Source organism: Aphelocoma coerulescens, chromosome 3 (assembly GCF_041296385.1).
Source record: "Aphelocoma coerulescens isolate FSJ_1873_10779 chromosome 3, UR_Acoe_1.0, whole genome shotgun sequence".
Classification (NCBI taxonomy): Eukaryota; Metazoa; Chordata; class Aves; order Passeriformes; family Corvidae; genus Aphelocoma; species Aphelocoma coerulescens.
This window is the reverse complement of record NC_091016.1, coordinates 17,802,103-17,809,602: the sequence shown is the minus strand read 5'-3', so window position 1 is coordinate 17,809,602 and position 7,500 is coordinate 17,802,103.

Here is a 7,500-nt window from a genome sequence, read left to right as displayed (position 1 = left end):
GGGATAATGAGAGGTGGGAAGAAATATGCAAAGAAGTAATGAAAGAAACAAAATAGATTAAAATCAGAAGCTTGAACTGCTTTTTTCTTCTTTCTCTTTTCTTACTTCTTTCTTTCTTTTTTCCTTTCTCCTTTTTTTTTTCTTTCTTTTTTACCCCCTTTCTTCTCGTGTTTTGCTTCACGTTCGCACTGTGCCATGTTCTCAAACAGGGTAACTTGCAGGAGCTTAGGAGAAATTGCTGTGACAGGCAGCATGGCTGAAGACTGTAACTCAGAATTGCCCTCCCTGGAGCAGCTGCTCAGGATGCCAGTGATACAATACTTTTCCTGTCTGAGAAACAAAACAGTAAGGCTCAAACACATTGCTTCTGGAAACACTCACAGGCAGACTTCTTACGCATTGAATGTGTGGAACTATAAACTAGATTTTAGAGGGTTGAGCAGATTTCAAGTAAAAAGTGCTTTCAGGAATTTCAGAGAAGGCTCATAGCTGTCTTTACCAAATAAATACTGTATTATAAAGTTTCAGAAGTGTTTATATTACATACATATATACATAATGCAGGGAGTTTTATATTATAAATTACATCATTCTGCATAACTGTATAGTTATAAATTCTATAGCAGTAATATATGGTGGATTATTTGCAATATATAGCCTATATAATGAGATACATTTGCAGTTGGAGATTTCTTAAGTATTTAGGAACAGTTTCTTGCATGTTTATAAGCCTGTAAGCTCTGATTTGTTTTAACTCTGAAGTTACAGATGATGTCTCTCCAGTGTATGATTCCATTCCTCCCAGGCTCCTTGGGAGCTGTGACACTTTGTTTGTTTGCATGCACATGAAAAGCCATGGCAAAGCCAAAACAGCTCTACTATGCTAATAAGAATAAGGCAAAAGAAAGAGGATGAGTGGGCATAAATCACTAAAGACTATCAGGGCTCTCATTTTGCAAAAGAAAGTCGCTGGAAATCTTTGGTGCTGACTTATGGACACCTGGGGAGTGTGTGTGGGGGGGGGGGGGGAAAGCAGAAACTGGGTTCCCTTTGGTCTTAAAAGTGCTGATTTTAACTCCTTATTCACACTCCTGCAAGGAAAGGAAGGTTCAGACAAGTACAATTAATGAGCAAAGCAACTGAATAAATACAAGGTGGCCAAACAAGTCATATTTCACATTTTTTTCAGTTTTCTGAGAGGCTGTATACAGTAACCAGGGATAGACTGCGGTGTGGAGAGGGATTTGATGCTTTGAAAAGAGGAAATTCCCCTCTCCCGGCGAAGGAAACGTGCTGTGCCTCGGAAGGCTCGAGGAGCGTTTGGCAGCTGTGTGCAGGAAGAGGAAAGCCTCTCATTTTGAACTTGAAAGCAAAACTGGGTTTCAAGTGAACAGCAGAGCAGCAGCATCACTGGCAAAGTTTGCATTTTCAGTGACCTGCACAGTTCCTTCACTGAAATGTAAGTATGTAGGCAAGAAAGGATATAAAGAAAGGCCCTTCCCTGAGGTTCTCCTTTGAAGTAATGGGAGAAGCCTCCACAGATTTTGTGCATTTATGAAACAGACCTTTTTGACGTGAGGGCTGCAGAGGAAAAGGGGAACTGCGAGCGATGCTGGATCAATAGCTGTCTAAAACTGGCTTTAGTGGTCTGAATATTATGGTGTTTCTGCGTGTTTTGCTACCCCATCCTGCTCCAAGCCTATGTGAGCCACTGGGACTGCTGAAAAACATATTTTCATGCCAACAGATGCTGATTTATGCACAGGAAAAAAAAAAAACCCAAACAACTCTCCTTCAAACTTGAAAATACTGTAAAACCCCAACTTTGCAGCAAGGCTTGAGGATGCAGTGATGATCTCCTGATTTCTGCTTAGCCTTGCCTGCTTCAGCCTGCAAAAGCAGCCCTGGCTTTTTTGGCCATCAGGAGCTGCTCTGCAATTCCACCTGGATTTTATCTTTTTCTCCCTCCTTCAGGTAAAAGCTCACGTGGTGTCTCAGTGCTGAAGTGGCCAGTGAAGTTGCTGCACCTCCACAGAGCCTGAACTCAGCCAGTCCAGAGAATCGCTTTGCAGCCACCACAGCTTCACCAAAGGCTGGTGCAATGTCGGCAGAGGTTGTAACTGGGGAAATGGGCTCTGAGAAATGTCATTACATATAGCAGAGAGAAAGGGAACAGGGAAGTAACCAAGCAAGCTGGGTATCTTTTAGATTGTGGTGTGGTTTTCAGCCCCACTTGTCTAATTGCCTTTGCACCACGCGGTCCTCGTGCCACGTGCCTTCACCAGGGCTGTGTAAGACAGGCAACACCAGTGCTTTACAGAATAACCTCTGAGCCACGCAACAGTGGATTTTTCTTCATGAGACAAGTGAGAAATAGGGTAAATAACTCCAGTGCAGCACAACATTAGGCACTGTTAAGATCTGCAGGTGTTCCAGCGCGTGGATTTGGGCACCACCACAGGCCTGGCTGTTACAGGAGGGATCCATCCAGACCAGGTCAGCCAGAGACATTTTGAAGGGAAAGCACAATTTAAAAGTAAAGGGCGTGAGTCATGTTGCCTGTTGGCATAAATGCAAAGTACTTAGGAGCAGGAAGTGCCTTTGTTTTTGTGCAGGGGAGGGTGCTCAGGTCACGTTATCACTGAGGTGCATTTCTGACTAGCAAAATAAGGGCTTGCTCCAGCAGCGTGACCATCCTACCTGGCAGGGGGAAACAATTTCATGCAGTTCAGTATCAGGTACACAAAATTTTGCTTTTTGTATTTAACATTGTATTTAACAACACTGAATCTTAAACCTGCATCCTGCCACCTACTGCTCGTGAAAATGCCAGAGGTGGTGTGTGCACAGCGGTCTCATTTTGGCCTCAAAAACCTCATCAAAGCTCTCTGGGACTGGTGGACTGGTCAGCTCTGCACAGGTTGGGAAAAATATACTGTGAGCCATCTGAATTGGCCTACTGGGACTTGGAGCCAATGTAACGATGTCTGTGGCACTGCCAGATTTCTTGGAGAACAAAGTGCAGTTTCCTTTTGTGCTCTGAACAAACAAACATTGTGTAGGAATTGGTCCTAACAGAATTTTTTTTTTTTTTAACTATCCAAGTCACTTTTTTTTCAGAACACTGACCCTTGGGAATGCCTGTGACTGGTCTGTGAAACTCAAAAACTACAGAGGTATCCATGGCGGGAACAGACAATTACTGCAATAACAATAACACCAGGGATAGTTCTGCAGTTAAAATAAAGCACAGAAGTGTCTGAAAACTGACAGTCGGCCTAGTGCCAGAATTCATTATGAATTTGGTGTTTAGTATAGTTTAGGTTAGGAATCATTCTAATTATCCTGTCTCCTTTAATTAAATGAGAAGTCTGCCATTAGGCTCTGCTTGCCCTAACTCATGTTTTGGGCTGAGCTCGTCCTGGGAACACCGGAGAGAAAAAGGGGAGAGAGACAAAGAGAAGACTCTGAAGTGTGCAACTATCTTTGCTGCTTATCTGTCTCCAGGTACTGGCTCACTGCAAGTTTTCACAATGACAATGTCTTTCAGCAATTCTGTTCCAGCTGTTGGATGCTCAGTGCTTTACCAAGAATTTGGACACAAATTTGTTGTTGTGCCATAAATGGTCCCCATATAAAACCATGGCCAGAGTATGCCTAGGTAGACTGTAAAATGTAGGGAAGGAAGGTAAGAGAGATTTGTGGAGATGAGGGAGGTGTAGGTTTGTACACACAATTTCTGCCCTGAAGCATCTCGAGTCATTTACTGAAATTGCTTCTAACAAAACGAAATTTATGTGGATATTTTTTGAAACAAGGGTTTTGAATGTTAAGCAATGAACAATGCCTAGGATCACACATATATTGAAGCCCTGCTCTAATACTTATTACTAATACTTCTGGAAATGCTGAACTTGATGCATGTATGCTAGTTTGGCTTTTAGAAATCTCTTCTAAAGCATAAACACCACATCTGAATCCATTTAAATCCTCCATCTTCATAAACCGCAGTGGATACATTAAGTACATGTATATACATCTTAACATGTTATTAGAAATATAGATGTTTAAGTTCAAAGAGTTAATTAATATTTAAATTACTATGTTTAAAAAAATAATAAACAGGACTAGTTGAACAGGTTTAATCAGAGAAGAAGACAATTTTATTGAGAGTAGATATGCAGTGATACCAGCTCCTAAAGCCAAAATATGTGAGCTCATCGTTTGCTAGATGCGTTGAGCTGATTTCTTCAATTATCACTTCTGGCTTAGGCCTGCATGTTTGGAGTAATTAGTTTGGTTTTTTTTCTAGCATAAGATGAGAGGTGGGAGGACAGCAGCAGCACCAAATACAAGAGACAGAATATGGATGACATGTTAAATAAAATCATTTTTTTGGTGTCTGTACTCTGGTAAGAATTTTATCACCTATTCTACATATCCCAGTGTTATAAATATTTGTTAGAAATATGTGTCCAAATTTACCCTACTTATTTTCCTTAAATGTTCCCCCACGCTGCAGTGAATTTTTAACACAATTTAGAAAATTGGAGGTGGGTACAATATTGTGCCTTGGTGCAAGGCCTCGTTTGCCACTGGCCCAGTCAGCAGCCTCATTCCTGATCCCTGCCTGGCTGTGTCCCATGGTTCCGATGCTTGCTCACTCCAGACCAGCAGCCTCTTCAGCCTGTTTTACAAATAAATAAATATTAAAAATATTATAAATGTTAATTTCATCTGCTGCAGGGAGTTGTGCACACTGCCAGCCACAGGCGTAAAAATCATGCATGGCTTGGAAAAATAAGGCTGGAAAGTTTTGTTCATTGTTTATATTTATAAATATATATTTATGTGTATTATACATACATACACATATACATGTATACTTGTCTGTGTTGACACTTCAAAGCCTTTGGGCCCTGTCTGTTCTGCATTTGCCACGTGTTTCACTTGTTTCTTTTTCCTCAGGTACCAGAGTGCCTTGTGATTTCAGGATGTAACATTGTTAATGTGCCAGAAGTGGGGATTGAGGCCAAGTTTCTTCCTTCATGCAGGGCAGGTTGTCACATAGGAACCAGGGGAAGGTATGTCCTGTCCCTCCCATCCTGTGGAGACCCCTGCAGAAGCCACTCTGCTCTGTAACCTCTACAGGTTTAAAAGCCAGAAGCCTTCTGGGAAACTGCTTTTGAGCACTCAGGGAATGAACGCGGCTTTTCTTTGTATTCGGAATAATCCATTTAAAAGTTAAAGTTTTCTATCTTTCTCTAGAATTAAAGCCAGTTTCTGTTTAAACATTTATAACTCTTTCAAGCACATACCTTTTCCACATAGAAATATGTCAGTCTTACAAATGCTTGGACATCCTGTAGTCTGTGTTTTCCGTAAGCCTTCAGAAACTCAACTGTTCCAAGGGCTTTCTGCTGGAGTAATTAAACAGCCATGCTGCAGAAATGGCAAGGTAAGCAGCCCAGCAGAAGGTACAGTAGCCAAAAGTCTTATCTCAAGACCCATTTCTTGGAGAATTGCATCAACTTCCCTTAGTCAAAAATGAGTCTTATTTATAAATTCACATACAATACAGAAAGGAAACTGGTTGCACTGTCGTGGAGATCAAAGTTTCAATGTGCTTTTTTTCTCCTTCTCCTGTTTAGAGAACTGGAGCCAGTTTGCACGTGTCTGTGTCCCTCTTCTCATTGCTGAGCCCCGCGTGGTTGATAGCCTTGAGTATTTTTTTAAAGCTGTTTCTAAAGATAAACATTTTGCAAAACTTCCCAGAATGCAAGTGTTCAACTTAATTTGCCCAGAGCAGCACTGTTTGTTAGCAGGCTGCTCCTTTACAGGTGGGCTGAAGTTCCAATTCTATCCATCGTAAATGAATATCTAATGAGAAACTTTTTCCATGGTCAAGGGTGGAATCCCTGTGCTATTGAAGTCTGTGCAAACAAAACCTTTATTGATTTACCGAGGTAACATTCAGAGGTTAATCCCAAACCTCCTATACCTTTATTATGAACCATTCCACCATTGAAAAAATATGAACAAAAATACATATATACCAATGAAAACAATCCCCTAAGTGCCTGAGCACACTCACAATATTCATATATGAATATATATGAATACATGGGTTGTTTAACAGACTAAAAACCACCACCTTACTATGAGTCTTTAGGGTGTTTTCCTCTGCTGAAGCAAAGGCCTAATCAGGAGAGGAAGCAGAAGCTTATTACCCCACCCACCCCTGTAGCCTCTGCTAAAGCCATTTATCATAATGTTTCTCAACCTTCTTGTGTTGGCAGCTTTAGGGTTTTTTGCAACCTTTTAGGGTTCAGGGGTGATTATGGTGGTGCTGGGGCAATGGCTGGACTAGAGGGTCTTGAAGGTCTCTTCCAACCTTGATGATTCTGAGATTCTCATTAAAATGAAAGCCTAGAGAATTATTTTCTTAGTTTTACATTGTGGGATTGAGATGCTTTATGTAGATCTTGGCAAATTTCAGACCTGACTCACAGCAGATCATTTTGATGATGGTGATGCTGACCAGATTTCACATTCGTCCCATTTAATGGTTGTCCTGTGATGGTCCCACAAGTATTTATGAAATAATCTCTCAAATGTGTACCAACTATCACTGGCAGAATTGCAATAAACAGTTCTTAGTGGCCCAAGAGGTTTCTAATCCAAATTCAGTAAACAATCTCAAACCCAAACCATTTCTTTGAAGGCAAGTTTATTCTCTAAACAAGACTTCAACTGAAACCCTTCATATTTAAACATATTAATTGTAGGCCTCTGCTGCCAACAAAATGCAGCAGGCTCATTCCAAGCAATAGCTGCTGTAATTCAGACTGAACTGCTGAAAACTGTTCTTAACATTATAGTTGTCAACTATGCAATAGTATATAAAGCAGAAATCTTAGCTGGAACCAAAATACTCATTATCCGAAGCCAGAAATCAAGCTTCACTTGCACTTTTTTGTGTAGTAAATTATCAAATGTCTCTCAGATAAAGCCTTAACACAACTACAAATCAAATTTATTCCGACTGCATTTATTAAAATCTATGCCTACACATGACTCTGGTCTGAGTAACTTTTAAACTCCTTTAGACATCTTTAGCTGCATCATGCAGTGAAAAATACCATGACTGCATGACAAACTACAACTGGACCTCTGTGGTACAAAAGTAGGGGAGATACAAAATGAGATTTTAAAAGAATTGTTTGCAAAAAATTAAAAAATCAAGGGTAAAATAAGCAGAACAAATAGTAAAATATCTATTTTTTAATAATTCATCCAGGAAGTCCCATTTCCTGCAATTGCTTAGAGGAAAAAAGCTTGCCATACTCTTAATTCAAACATTATAGTTAGAAACTTAAACCCCAATACAAACAAACCACCACCAACAAAACCAAACTCCCAAATATAACAATTAAGTCTCAGAAAACTTAAGATCATGGTTACCATGGGGCTTGTTTACCTCTGTTCATTTTTGGCTGT